Source organism: Gossypium hirsutum, chromosome D10 (genome assembly GCF_007990345.1).
Source record: "Gossypium hirsutum isolate 1008001.06 chromosome D10, Gossypium_hirsutum_v2.1, whole genome shotgun sequence".
Lineage (NCBI taxonomy): Eukaryota > Viridiplantae > Streptophyta > Magnoliopsida > Malvales > Malvaceae > Gossypium > Gossypium hirsutum.
In genome coordinates this window covers 9,629,734-9,646,400 of record NC_053446.1, presented here as the reverse complement: position 1 = coordinate 9,646,400, position 16,667 = coordinate 9,629,734, and positions in this window count along the sequence as shown.

The following is a 16,667-nucleotide window of genomic DNA, read 5'->3' as shown; positions in this document are numbered from 1 at the left end:
ACACTAATTAACCTCTTAACATGACTAAAGCGACCTAAACCCCAAACCCTAAACCCCAAACCTTAAACCCCAAACTCTAAAACCTTAAACCCTAAACCTAAACCTACATCATAAACCCTAAACTCAAAACTCTAATATTCACAAAATAATAAACATTATATAATGATTAACCCTAAAACCCTAAACTATATACGATAAACTTTTTAACTTATAATAATCACTGAACCTTAATCACCAAACTCTCAACCTTAAACCGAAAACACTAAACCTACATCGTAAACCCTAAACTCTAAACTCTAATCCAAAAATAATAAACATTATATAATGAACCCTAATACCCTAAACCTAAACCATATATGATAAACTAAATATATAATAACCTACATTATATAATGCATCTATAGGTCAAGCCGGAACGATGCGTTTTGGTCAAAATTTCAATAAAAGCTGATATATAGCGGCGTTTTCTGGTAGCCACCGCTAATCGCTCTATAGCTCAAGACGAAACGCTGCGTTTCGGTTTAAAATTTTTCGGCATTTTTTAGTTAAGCGCTGCTAATTGCGGGAAATAGCAGCGTTTTCTACAACCGCCGCTATTGGCTCTATAAATCAAGACCAAACACTTTGTTTTGGTTAAGATATTTTGCGACATTTTTCACAAAGCGCCGCTAATACTGTGATTTAGCGGCGTTTTTCATAAGCGCCACTAATTCTAATATACCTCAAGACCAAACACTGTGTTTTGGTTAAGATATTTTACGGTGTTTTGTATAATGCGCTGCTAATACTGTGCTTTAGCGGTGTTTTTCCATAAGCGCCACTAATTCTAATATACCTCAAGACCAAACGCTGCGTTTTGATTAAGATATTTTGCGGCGCTTTTTATAATACACCGCTAATACTGTGCTTTAGCGGCGTTTTTGCATAAGCGCCACTAATTCTAATATACCTCAAGACCAAATGTTGCGTTTTGGTTAAGATATTTTGCGGCGTTTTTTACAATGTGCCCCTAATGCTGTGCTTTAGCGGCATTTTTGCATAAGCGCCACTTAGGGGTGTTCATTCGGTTAACTGACCGGTTAACCGACCCGAAATTACTATAACCGAATTAACCGACCTTCCAAAAATTTTAACCGTTAACCGAACCGATTTTTTTTTTAAAAATTTAACCGAACCGAAATTTTTTCGGTTAATAAGGTCGGTTAACCGAATTAACCGAAAATTATGTATTTTTTATTTTTGGTTAAAAATTACCCGAATTACCCGAATTACCCGAATTACCCGAATTAACCGAATTAACCGAATTAACCGAATTACCGAAAAATACCCGAATTTTTTTTTATTTTTTATTTTTAAAATTTAAAAAATTTATAAATTATTAAAGTAAATTGGGTTTTAGACTTTAGTAAATTGGGTTGTCTTTTAGTTTTAGTTTTATTGGATTGGGTAATTGGGTAAACTTTAGTTTTAGTTTTATTGGGTTGGGTAATTGAGTTTGGGTTGGGTTGGATAATTTTATTTATTAATTTTTTCGGTTAACCGACCGGTTTCGAACCGAATTAACCGTTAACCGAAAAATCATAAAAAAATTAATCGACCCCCGACCGAAAAAATTTGGTTAACCGACCGATTAACCGAATTCGATCGGTTAACCGAATTTTTTCGGTTTTACCCGAATTATGCACACCCCTAGCGCCACTAATTCTAATATACCTCAAGACCTAACGCTGCGTTTTGGTTAAGATATTTTGCAGCGCTTGCAAATAAATGCCACTAATTGTGCTATATAATGGCGTTTTTATAGTGCGCCGCTACTGCCGCTATTTCTGAAGATTAAACGATGCGTTTTGTCAGCATTTTTATGGCGTTTTTGTTTTAAAACACCACTAATGATGTTCTTTTACGGCGTTTGTTCAGAAAACGCCACTGAAGGTCTGACTTTTTACGACTTTTTATAGAGAGCGCCGCTAATGCTAGATATTTAGCGGTGTTTTATGCTTTGCACCGCTAATGCTCGATTTTTAGCGGTGTTTGTTGTCCAAACGCCACAAAAGATGCCGCTAAAAGCCTGTTTTGGTGTAGTGTTAATAAAAAAATATACTTATTTAAATTAAAAGTGATACCAAATAACTGGATAACAGGATAAGGTAAGAAGGGAAAAGAGGATTAAAAGTAACACAATACTTAGCTGTAGATGAGAAGTATTTAAGATCCTTTGAGGAATATATATACACTATACCAAAACAGGTTTTTAGCGGTGTTTTTTTAAGCCTTTAGTGGCGCCTTTTAACACCACTAAAGTACTTGCAGCGCTTTTGGAAGTGCCGCAAAAAATGCCGCTATTGACAACACCGCTAACATTTGTGGCGTTTATAGAAATAAACGCCGCTAAAGGTCATGTTCTTTAGTTTTTCTTAATAAATAAATCACATAGTTAGGAACGCCATATATATTAAAAAAATGCAATATAAGTTACAAGCAATGAATTAAACCATTAGAAAATAAACACTATAAATAACAAAAACAAGTTATATCGTATTAAGTAAACGTACCATAATTTCTGCAGCTTCAGGAGTCATAGAAGATCCATCTTTCTTCCTATGTGTAATCTCAAAAAGTTGAATGTGTCTAATTTTTTGACTGGACGACAGTTCCTACAATATAGTCGTAAAAATATTATTTAATGGAAAGTAATACATATTTGACAGTATTAAAAAATTAAAAATACCTCGGCCTCAGCTACACATGCAAAACTTTTCGACCCGGCTGTGTGAGTGAATTTTTGTTTCTGCCTGCTGTTTTTTCCAACTCTTTCACGATCCTACGTTATGAAATTATTAGTATGTAAATAGTAAAATCTATAAACCAAAATAATTACAAGAGTTTGGAAGTACATCATACCTCGCCTTTCTTCGAATGCCAAAATCTAACCGCATCTTCCCATTGGTACCTCAGCATACCCGGCGGGACATTTTGCAATTTCTCATCGAGGGTTGTTTTTGTCTTATAATAATCTTTCTTTAAAGTACTTTTATGGTCTCTCCATCCTTTTCCCAATGCCTTCTTTACATAAGTATCTGAGACCTCTAAAGCAAACATCGCCTATAAAAAACACAAGTTAAGAAAGTAAATATAAATAAAACTAATTCCCAAGTATTACAGATGACATTAACATTTTGTTACCTTAATATTATCGAGGGCTTGGTTTTTGTTACTATCGGGCATTTGATGCCATGACTCGTAGTTGATAGGCAACATATTCGCATTTCGTGCTAAAATGCCCAAGTATCCTGCTAAAAGTCGAGTTTCTGTTCCAACAGACTGACCAAAACTGTTTCTGCATACTTTTACACGCTCGACTGGATCTAACTTGTATAAATCTCTGAGTAGCGTACATCCTCGACCTCTGCGCGTCCCACCATTTTCAGCTGAAAAATAGTATATTATAATATAAGAATTTGAAAAATAAATCAATTAGAAGTCAACACGCATGTAAATTAAATATAAAATTACTTTGAACTTCTGTAGGATCCTCAGGTGCAATCGCTGTATGTTGTTCACTATTTGTTTCTGTCGAGTTTGGAGCATTTTGAACAATGCTTACATTTTGCATTTTTCTTCTAGGCATTTTATCTGCAATACACATAAAAATTGAAAACTTAGTAACTACTTACAATAATAACAACACATATAAAATAGTTGAAATATATAATAAGACCAAGATTTAAATTATGATATTACATATAATTAAACAATCGTAAAATCTTACTAAATCATAATTCGTAAATATCTTCATCCGTATCATGGCGAACCCATTGAAATTGTGTACTAGTACTAGGGATATTTTCGTTTAAGTTTTGTTCTGGAAAGGGCAAAGTTTCTAATCTGTCGTCGATGTTATCTCTACTTCCATTGCCCATGTCAAACAAGTCTCTAGGGATGTTACGAAGTACAACGTACCAACCCTCATCAGTTGGATCTTTTGAGTAAAAAACTTGTTTGACTTGAGATGAGAATACATACGGCTCATCTATCAGTTGTTGTCCTGTGCGAATCAATCGAGCGAAGTTCACCATTATAAAACCAAATTGATCTTGCTTAATTCCACGAGTAGTATTAACATCGGCCCAATCTCCTCGAAATAAGACAACTTTCCATTTTCCGTAGTAATCCAACTCAATTATTTCAGTAAGAAATCTGAAATATTCCACATTTCCCTCAACAGGATTATTGTCCCTAGCACTAGCATAACTTGTAATGGAGGAATTAACAACTATTCCACAATTTTGTGTTCTCCTCAATCTCTCGCGATATTTTGTATGAAATCTGAATCCGTTGATGAGGAATACACTATATCTTTTAACCACTCGATTTGGACCTTGGGAAAGCCATTTAACTTCGTCATTGACGTTCTTCCCACTCCAAACCTATTGAATGGAAAGTAAACTGAGTAATTAAAAATGTTATGAGAAAACATTATTATTTGTCAATGAAAGCTCCAATTGCATACCGTTTGGCTTAACCATTCATGAAAAGATTCTGTGAACAACTTATTGATATCTCGATGTTGTGTTCTTCAGGAGCGTGAACGAGATCTCAGTATTTGTTTGTACTCACTATGTTAAAAAAATGTTCACTTTGTTAGAAGATAAACAATTTTGGATTAATGAATATTTATCAAATTTCTACAACTTACTTCCGTAATGGTTCCATTGATTCGTGGTGAAACTATTCATATCGATGTGCTTGTACCCACGATAAATCATCTAATTCTGCAATATCAACTTTGTCGATTGGTTCTCCAAAACTTTGGAACAAATAAGTATCAGCAAAGTTATGATCCGTGAGTCCAGCATTTCTACTTGGTCTGTTCAACCTTGTTTCAACACCCTCCAAATATCTTGAATAGAAGGTCATACATTCCTCTGCCAAGTAGCCTTCAGCAATCGATCCTTCTGGATAACACTTGTTGCATCAATAAGACTTTAATTTGGATAGGAACCTAAAAACGATATATAAATTATCAAAAGTTGTAACTAAAACAACAATAGGTGAATGAAGAAAAATTTTAAAAATAAATTAACACCTTTTTATGGGATACATCCATCGATAGAAAACGGGTCCATCGGGAATTACTTCATGCGGGAGATAGATTATCAAGTGAACCATAATAGTGAAGAAGGAAGGTGGGAAGATTTTCTCCAAGTTGCATAAAGTCAAAGCAGCTCGATCTTGTACCTTCTGAAGTTCTTGAACATCCAAAACTTTGCCACAAATGGCTTTCATTATATTAGATAGTTCAATTATACAAGAGGTTACCTTCTTTAACATACAACATCGTAGAACAACTGGCGGTAAATCTTGCATCAAGATGTGATAGTCATGTGATTTTAGCGAATATAGTCTTCGATCTTTAACACTAACACATCAAGATATATTTGATGCATGCGCATCTGGAACCTTTATATCCTTCAACACCATGCAGAACACTTCTTTCTCCATCTTCGACATTGAAAAAATAGAAGGCGGCAACTGATATTTCCTATTCGGAAATGGATTGGGATGAAGATCAGACCGAATTCCCATGTGGACTAAATCAAGTTGACTCTAAAGATTGTCTTTTGATTTTCAGTCGACATTCAAAATTATATCGACAATGTTCTCGCAGACATTTTTCTCAATGTGCATAACATCGAGATTGTGTCGTAAAAGGTGATGCTCCCAATAAGACAACTCAAAAAAAATACTTCTTTTTTTCCACAAGTCCGCCTCATTAGGATCATCCTCTTCATCAGAGTCATCTTCAGCTTCATCATTTGATCTTCTATTTCTTTGCGTGTTTGGCGGTTGGTTCATATTCCCATAACTAAAATTCATATCTTCCAACATGAACAAGATTTCAGATCCATTGGTCTGCAAAGGAACTTCTTTGAACTCTTCGATACCATCAAATACAGAACTCTGAAATCTAAATCTATGATTTTTCGGTAACCACCGACGATGCCCCATGTAAGAGAACTTCTACCCATTGTATAACTATTGCGAACATGTTTGTGCAGCACAACAAAGGTACGCATAACGACCCTTGGTACTCCAACCGGATAAATTGGCATAAGCGGGGAAGTTATTAATGGTCCACATCAAAGCTGCACATAAATTAAAATTCTCTTTTCTGAGCACATCGTATGTCTCAACACCAGCCCATAATTGTTTTAACTCTTCAATAAGTGGCTGTAAATAAATGTCGATATAATTCCCGGGCCCTTTCTCTCCAAGGATAATCATAGATAAGATAAGGGAAGATTGCTTCATGCAAATCCACAGAGGCAGATTGTAAGGAACAAGCACTACTGGCCAAGTACTGTACGCAGTGCTCATGATCTTGTAAGGATTAAATCCATCAGATGCTAGCCCAAGCCTCACACTCCTAAGATCGCTTGCAAAGCTTGGAAATTTATTGTCAAATGATTTCCAAGCTAAAGAATCTACCGGATGCTTTAGTAATCCATCATCGGTTCGTCCATCATGGTGCCACGTCATAGACTCCGCTGTCTTCGACGACATAAAAGCCTTTGAAGCCTTGGTATCAGCGGAAAATACCGTAAAATCTTGACTGGATTCTTTCTTGACTGTGTATCATTTTCATCGTCATTCCCATCTTCTGTGTTTCTATTTATCCAACGGGATTGGCCGCATACATGACAGCACTGTTGGTTTCTCCGATCGCCCCAATACAACATGCAGTCATTCGGGCAACTATGGATTTTGGTGTACCCAAGACCTAAAAATTTTATCATTTTCTTCATATATTTGCATGATTGAGGGATTTTTGCAAACAGAAACATCTCGCTCAAAAACTCTAACAGCATTGTCAAAGAATTCTCGGTCCACCCTCCCAAACATTTTAACTGAAAAAGACGAATACAGAAAGACAATTTTGAGAATTTTGATCCCTCATACAGTTCCTCATTAATGTCATTAAGTAGCGCGTAGAACTTCGCCGCTTCTCTATTCGGCTCTTCATGATGTACACTTCTTCCCGGTTCGGTAAAAGCATCTCTACCGAGATTACAATCATTAGATGCCACAAAGTCGGCTGGGAACAACTGCAAACCATGATTGTGCATATTAAATGCATCCTGCAACATCCCTTCCATGTCATCCCCTCTAACAGACTGATGGTAAGCAGTACTATCATAAGATACATCCATCCTTGAAGAGGAAGTACTAGGCGGGAATTCTCCATGAAAAAGCCATTATTTATAACCCCGAACAAACCCATCAACAATTAGATGCTCGTATACAACTTCACGATAATGTTAGTTTATGTTGACACACTTCTTACACGGGTAAAGAATCATGTTCTCTTTGCTTGCATATTGAAATGCAAAATTTAGAAAAGTCTGTACTCCATTTCGATAACCGTCGCTTACCCTTGACAAATTCATCCAAGACTGGTCCATTTCTTATTTCTTGAAGTCTGATTTTCACCAGAAATTACAAGGGTAAGTTGTTCAGTGATAAGTATAAATGAGTTATGTAAGTATATCATATGATATATATTTATGTATTAAGTAAATTATGTAAGTTATGTACGTTTATAAGTTATGTAAGTTATGTATTAAGTAAGCTATGTAAGTTGTGTATTATGTAAGTTATGTAAGTTATCAAAGTAATGTATGTTATGTAAGTTGTGTAGAATGTAAGCTGTGTAAGTTATGTAAGTTATGTAAAGGGTGCATAATGTAATTAAGTTATGTAAGTTATGAGTTATGTAAGTTATGTATAATGTATGTTATGTATAATATTAAAAAAATTATGTAAGTTATGTATAATGTAAGTTATGTAAGTAATGTCTTATGTAAGTTGTGTATATGTTAGTTATCAGAGTTATGTATTATGTAAGTTATGTAAGTAATGTAATATATACTTAAATTTTAGTAAGTAATGTATTTAAGTAATAAATTTAACCAAATTTTAGTAAGTGATGTATTTAAGTAATTTATTTAAGTAATATATTCAAGTAATATATTAAAGTAAATTTTAGTAAAAAATATGTTTTAGTAAGTAATGTAAGATATAAATTTTAAAAAATTATATATTAACAATATATATTAGTAATAAGTTAAATTAAATTTTAAAAATATATTAAAAATATAATAAATATTGAAAATATATATTAACTTTAATATATATATTAATAAGTTATTTATGTTAAACATGCAATCAATTAATAATTCATTGACAATTCATTATATAATCAATTTATTAAACATTCAATCAATTAACTTACAAAAATTGATAATTCATTGACATTCAATCAATTAATCGATCAATTTATTGAATAATCATAGATTATGAAACATTAACATTCAATCAATTACATGAGAACTAACGTCGATAATTTATTCATTGACATAAAATTGAAAATCGATAATTTGTTCACTTTAAACCGAATCAACTATTCGCCCATAATTTATTCAATTACTCAAATATATAAAGTGATTTAAAAATTTTAATCATTTGCGCAATTGTTTTTGCTTGGGTAAAAAATACGTACAAGAATTACAATCATAATTTATACCTTGCAATTATGGAAAATTTTTGCAAAGTAACATGCAAATTGAGCTAGCAACATATAAATAAAAAATGATGATTATTTATACGTTACCCACAGCTTAAAAAAAATCTTAATTAAAACTCCCTTTTAAAACTCAAAAATAATAATTAAAGTATAAAGCTAAAATATAACAAAATCCAAAATTTAAACATTTGGAGGTGTTTTTTTAAGAAAACTAAGGTGGGAAACATAGGAATAAATACCTCAATTTCCTCGACTTCGAAGCAAACTACTGCAAAAAAAAAAGGAAAACATAAGTAAATTAGTACCAAATAAACAGGAAAAAAATAAAACAAGGAAATAAAAGAGTATTTAACTAAATTACAATTTCTTAAAACAACTCTAAATTCATCTCCCTCAACTTAATTATTCGCTATGGATTCATTTCATTCAACCCCAACACCTTCAACCCTTGTGATAATTGTTTCTCCATTACTGCTAATCTTTCTTTTCTTTTTCCTATGGATATCAAAATCTAACCCGCTAAATATAAACAATGGGAATCTAGCAGCAGAAGCGGGTGGAGCATGGCCTATTATTGGCCATCTCCACCTCCTAAGAGGGCCACAACCATCTCACATAATGTTCGGGTATTGACAAAAAACAAAGAGCAAATAAGCGAAGAAATGTAGAGAAGATAAGCAAAGAAATGCAAGCAAAAAAATGAAGATGAAACTAAAAAATGAATATTCTGATCATTATTTCAAATTTTCATTAACTTAAAAACATATAGGTTACAAAGTTGTTACCTAATATCTATTCCCACTAATTACTGCAGTAAAAGAAAGGTAAAAATGCAAAACAAATGTAGTTGACAGAACAAATGCAACATCACATTCAAAATCAGTCAAATCCTAAACTAATCTTAGTAACTTTAAATACAAATTAAAAAACAGAAGTTTATATTCATAAACAGTGGCAACCAAACAAAGTAGAAAACAGAACAGCATTTACTATATTCATTAAGAAAATTCATTCAAAAAATTCATTTAGAAAATCTCACAAAATCCCTCATACAAAAATCTATTCACAAAATTCATTCGGGCAACTGCTAAATAAACAATTTATACCTAAATCCCTCATACACTGTAACCAAAATTCAGGGCAACTGCTAAATAAACAAATTATACCTAAATCCCTCACACACTGTAACCAAAATTCACAAAATTCACTGTAACCAAACAAAATCCCTCATACAATATTAACAAGTTTAACATTGCAGGGTTAGCATTCGGGCAACTGCAAAATAAACAATTTATACCTAAATAAACAATTCTATTTAAACTGCTAAATAAACAATTCCCAAGTTCCCCAAATTCCCAAACAAGATTGGTGATTTAACCTATACCAAAACCCCAAAATCCCAAATTTGTTTTCTAAACCCCAAATTCGTAAAACACAATACAGCCAAAACTTTAAATCAAGACGATGTGCTTCGAAAGGATTAAACGCTTACCTTTTAACCATAAATTCCGCAGCTACTCTAAATCCCGTCAAGATTGACGCAATCGTTGCTTCCTCTTTGATGATTTCTGAGTTCTCCTCCCCCTTCTTGCTTAGATTTTTTTCTTAGGTTTTTTTCCCTTCCGATTCGGCCTCTGCAATTGCTTATGTTTCTGTTTTTGTCGAGTGAGTAAATGATAAGTTAAAAAACGTCCGGAGAAACGGCGTCGTTCAGCAAAAATTCTAATACACATTTGCGGTGATTCTCGAACAAACGCCATACTTATTCCACATTTCTGGCGTTTTCAGACAAAACGCCACAATAGATTAAACTTGTAAACAGAAACGGCGCTTTTCTGTTAGTCTAAAATTACATTTTTTGTGGCGTTTAATGTAAAAACGCCACTAACACTTAATTTACTTTAAGTCAAACGGTGACGTTTTAAATAAATAATTCTAAAATTTTTCTAAGTTAAAAATCGTTTACGGAAACGGCGTCGTTTAGGCATTACTTTAATACCCTTTTGCTGCATTTTCAGTACAAACGCCGTTATTGCTTACACATTTCTGGCGTTTTCCTAAAAACGCCACTATATATTAAAGTTGTAAAGAGGAACGACGCCGTTTTGTCAGTCTCTAATTGCATTTTTTCTGGCGTTTTACGTAAAAACGCCACTAATACTTGATTTCTAAAATTTTTCTAAGTTAAAAATCGTACACAGAAACGGCACCGTTTACCCATTACTCTAATACCCTTTTGCGGCATTTACTATAAAAACGCCACTATTGATTCCACATTTTCGGCGTTTTCCTAAAAATGCCACTAAATATTAAAGTTGTAAAGGGAAACGGCGCCGTTTTGTTAGTCTCAAATTGCATTATTTCTAGTGTTTTATGTAAAAACGTCATTAATACTTAATTTACTTTAACCCAAACGGTGATGTTTTAAATAAATAATTCTAAAATTTCTTTAAGTTAAAAATCGTGTACAGAAACGGTGCCGTTTAGACATTATTTTAATACCCTTTTGCGGCGTTTACTGTACAAACGCCGCTATTGCTTCCAAGCACAAATATTTAAAGTCGTAAACAGAAACGGCGCCGTTTTGTTACTCTCAAATTGCATTGTTTCTGGCGTTTTATGTTAAAACGCCACTAATACTTAACGTACTTTAAGCCAAACGGTGACGTTTTAAGTAAATAATTCTAAACTTTTTATAAGTTAAAAATCGTGGAGAGAAACGGCGTCGTTTACTCAAAATTTTAAGACACTTTTGCGGCGTTTCTTGTAAAAACGCCACTAATGCATCCAATATTTGCGGCGATTTCAAAAAAAACGCCACTAAAAGTTTAACTATTCATTCAGAAACGGCGCCGTTTGTAACAATTATATTAATTTTGTAAATTTTAGGTTTTTTTTTCTTTTTTGTTTGTTTTTTTTATTTCATTTCTTATGTATTTGGTCCTATATATATATTTCCAAAATAAATAATTATACCTAAATATATATCCATCCATATAATATATATCAATAATTTTTTTAACTTATTTATTAATTCTATTTAAACTAATATTTAAATATATCAATTGGTACTTTAGATTAAATTTTTAAAATATTATTTAAACAAATTAATCTAAATTAACCCAAAACCCTGATTTGACCCTTGAATTCCTAAACCCTAAATCATTAATCCCTTAACCCCTAACCCTTAAATCCTAAACCCTTAACCCCTAACTCCTAACCCTTATATCCCAAACCCTAAATCCATACCCCTAATCCTTAAAATAGCACGGCCATCCAAAAAAAATCCCTAAATCTTTAATAATCATAAAATAGTTAAAATTGATTAAACAATAATTAATAGTAAAATTTTTTGTATAAAGTAGCAATAAACAATATTAACTTTATAATATTTTTTTTTGTATAAAGTTTGAAATTTATAATATTTTATTTTATTGATAAATGAATAAATTTATCTAATTAACTAATTTATTATATTCGTTCTCAAATAGATAAATTAATGAAAACAAACAAGGAGTAACAAGCATATGAGATTTTTTTTATTGAAGTGATCAAAATAGGAATGATACCGACTCAGGTATATGCATATTTTTGAATGATTTCAATTCAAATTCACAAATTTATTTAAGTATTTAAGTGTTATTCATGAATTATTTGAGCATTACTATTCAAATTCGAATTTAAATTAATAATATACCGAAACCAAAAAACCCTAAACAAATTTATTATTACCTCTTTTACAATTATATAAGAACATATTTAAAATATAAATTGAAAAAACTAATTAATCTAAACCCAATACCCTAATCTGACCCCTAAATCCCTAGCTAAACCCTAAATCCTTAACTCCTAACCCCTAACGTCTAACCCCTAAATCCCTAGCTAAACCCTAAATCCTTAACTCCTAACCCCTAACGTCTAACCCCGACCCTAACCCCTAAACATTAAATCTCAGCCCTTAAACCATAATCCCTAAATCCATATATAGTAGCCCAGGTGTCAACTCTTGGTTGTTAACTTGTCAAGATTTAATGATTTTTATTTTTATTTTTAATAATCAACCATGGAATTAATATTTAAACATCCAATTAATATCTAAGCTTTGTACAATTTAACTAAATGAATTAAAAGATTATGTTTAATGCTTAATACCTGAGTTTTTGACATTTTGATATATGAAGATAATAATATTAACCTTTTAGTGTTTGAGAATTTTTTTTGATGAAAATTCACTATTAGCTAATAATGTTAACAATTAACTTTCATCAAATTAACTCTAAAACCGAAATTAAATTATATCCATCAGATTATATTTGATAAATTAAACACAAAATTAAACAAATTCACAATTAACACTAATGTTATTCTATTAACAAAATCATGAAAAATTCAAACTTAATACTATTAACAATTAACTTTCATCAAATCAACTTGAAATTCGAATTAAATGCTAAAAAGTAAACACTGTTAACTTTAGTAAAATATATAACATTGTGACCTTTAAAAATGCAAGGCAAGGCCTAAGTCATAACCGAAGTAGGTGAAGGCTTTGACCCACTATTGGCCAGGTTTATTAAATCAATTGATTCGAAATAAAGAGTTGACAATTAATCGGGGCTAAAGTACAAATTTATCCCTAAAATTTTTAGCTCCTTATAATTTTATTCCAACTATTAGTACAAATTTCTTACTTCGCACTTACATAAATGATATCCAAATACACATGGGGTCTCTAAGGGTGTTAGCAGGTGCCTCAATCTCCCCTAAAATAGAAAATTTTCTATTTAGGTTTTTTAAAATTTTTAAAATTTTAAAATAATAAAAAAATTACATTTTGACCCCCTTCAAAATTATAAAAATATAAGTTATTTAAATAATGAAATTATATTTTTACAATTGTAAAAATTACAATTTAATTTCAACTCCACCGCGGTACCTAATGTAGTATAGGATTTAAGAAACGCTAGAATTAGAACAGCATTAAGCCTTTCCAGAATTGAAGCATTGAATGAAAATAATGGGAATATAGAAGAAAGATAAAAGAAGACAGAATTGTTGTGACATTTACAGGCTAATTCAACCAGATTGATGGCATGAAGATCAGATGAACAATGAACAATGAACATGAGTATGAATGAAATTCAAAAAGAAGACAAATATATATATTTGTGTGTGTGACAGAGAGAGATTGATATTGGCACGGCTCAATCAGATTAAAGGACTCAGCCCACTGAGAGATTTGATCGGATTGAACCGTGCCAACATCCATCGTACACCACCTTTGAAACTGTACCATCATCCCATGCAGCACTCACCATTGAGGAATATATATGTATATATAAGAAACCAGGAACTGTGAGATATATAGAATGGTTGGGATGTTGGTTTATATAGGAAAATAAAATAGTACTGAGCTGGCATTTTGTGTGTTAAAGAAATTTCATAATTTGATGCATTTAGTATGCGCAAAGACAAGTTTGATTTCTTCTTTTTACACCTAATTTGTCAATAGATATGGGTACATTAAAGAACGTAGCTAGCTGGAGGACCCTCATTTTGCATTAATTTATTACTTATAATTTGCTTTCTCATCAAACCATGCATCATCATCGCTCACCATCTTTGCCTAATTTACCAACAAAAGCTATTTTTTCACCTTCCCATTTTAAGCCAGAAATTTAGCTTCTCCTTTACCTATATTATATATATATATATATTCATCATTCAACCACATCCATATCTAAAGTTCGACTTATTATAACATCCCTTTACAGCTTCTACTTTTTCTCCCTCCTTACCGATATTCATAGTTGATATTTGCGAAAATTAGCCATGAGAGCTGCTTCTTGGAAAGGGTCTGCTCAAGACAAGCTAAACACATGATAAGAATATATCTGTTCTAACTTCTAACTCTACATGTTCTTCATTTTCCGATAATGTATATATACACATAAATATTAAAATGAATGGATCATGAGTCTGGGTTTTACCATAAACTTCATTCTAATTCTCTCGTCTTCTTTTATTTTTTTGCGGTGATAATAGGGATTTAGAAAGCAATAGGATATGATTAGAAATATGGGAATACTTGATGCAGGATAGAGTTTTATGCACAGTTGGTGAATTAGAAGATTACATGTAATTAAAAGTGAAGTTAAATGAGTTTTAATATTTTTATGATCTGTGACGTTACATATAAAAAAAATTATATATTATTTACTATCATAAAAATTATTTTAAATTAAAACTGATTTAATATGATTAAGATTTAAATCAAGTACGTGTCCAATATATATCAATACTAATTTTTAATTTCTAATGGATAATTAGTTAACTAAAAATTAAGGTTTCACATTAAGGTTATGGTATGGTATCTCATCTTCATGAAAGAGAAATTAACTTTCTCTAAAATAAGTGTATATTGATTTAAAAGATCAAAACCAAAATAATTAAATATTTCAACACATCATCTAAGTTTTATTCTTAATAATCTAATATTAATTTATTAATTTTTATATTAAAATTTTAGGAGAAATCAAATACTAACTTTTAAAATATCTCATTGCATTGGCATTTTAAAGACAATTGTTTCTGATTATGGTGCCATTATGCCCTTCAGAAAATCCTTTGAAATAATTATTCTATAGAAGCTAGAACTCCAAACTAAAGTAGTGTGCAGTAATTCCAGTTTTACCGACCGCTGTGTAAAATGAATACTTTAATCCTCTTTTTCGCAGTAATGAAAATTTTGACTTGGTTTCATTGAATTTTAATTGCATTGCCTAATACATGAATATAAGATTAACTTTTTTTACCATTTATAGTAATAAATTAAAAAAAAACTTAAAACCGTAATTATTAAAGTTAACTTTAACCAAGTAAAGTTTCTAACTTTAAACTTTAAACTTTAAAATGGAAATACTAATAAATAACTTAATAACAAATGAAAGAGAGGAAAATGAAAAGCAAAATCCTTCAAAGCTTGAGCTTTATTTCAACCCGATTTAATGTCAGTCATAAATAATAAATATCGATAAATTTGAAAAAATTACCCCAAAATAAGGATTCAAGCTTTGCCTTTTGTGTTATTACAAATACATAATTTAAATAAAAAATGGTGCATCCACCTATAGTACTAAACTTCCAAGCTTTCAAGCTTTGCCTTTTGTGTTATTGAACTATTTTGCCATATCGTTGGTGCTTAAAGTCTTGTATTACGGGCTGCACAAAAGAGCCGATAATTAAGGTATAATTTAATAATTTATTTTGTTTACTTAAAATCATTTGGCCCAATAGGACTGACGCAATACTTAGAGAAACTGAAAGTCCGTCTACTTAACTTAATGAATATGTAAATATTTTAGTAATTTGTATTTTACCAGAGTAAATATTTCGTAATATTAGAAGATCTTGTAAATTCCTTAAGAATTTCAACTTATAAATTGCCTTTAATCTCAATCATTTATGTTTTTTAAACTAGATTGTTAGATCATAGAGAGCTCAACTATAAATATAATCATTCCCCTCATTTGTAACCACTTAGTTGTAATTCTTCAAGGTAATACAAATACTTTGAGAGCATTTACTTAAAATAGTTGGTGTGCTTAATTTTCTTGTGGTTTTTTTGTTCGTTTTTTGCTTATTCACTTGAGAGTTTGCTTACGCTTTATTTTGATACCTTAGAGAATTTCCATTGAGAATTCTCTTCTTTTCGAGAAATAGACTAACTTAGGCGGATCTGAAGTAAAGAAATCGCCTAAGGCTACGTGGTTTACTAAATTAAAGTTCTAACCCCGTGACACTTGAACCTACATTGCCAGGTAAAATTGTGTATGTAGAGCCCATAAAATCAATCTGCTTTTAAGTTGGGTAATATTGTTGGTCTAATTAAATATTGGAGTTCTTTTTTTAACTTAGGCAAACTACACTAGTACTCACCCAGCTATTAATATATTTTTAATCACTCAACTATGAAAAATTATAAAATGATCACATAACCATTCAATTTTATCTTTTCTAGTCACCAATAAGCTAACAAGCAACTTTTATAATTGGCATAATAATAATTTTATCTCTCAACATT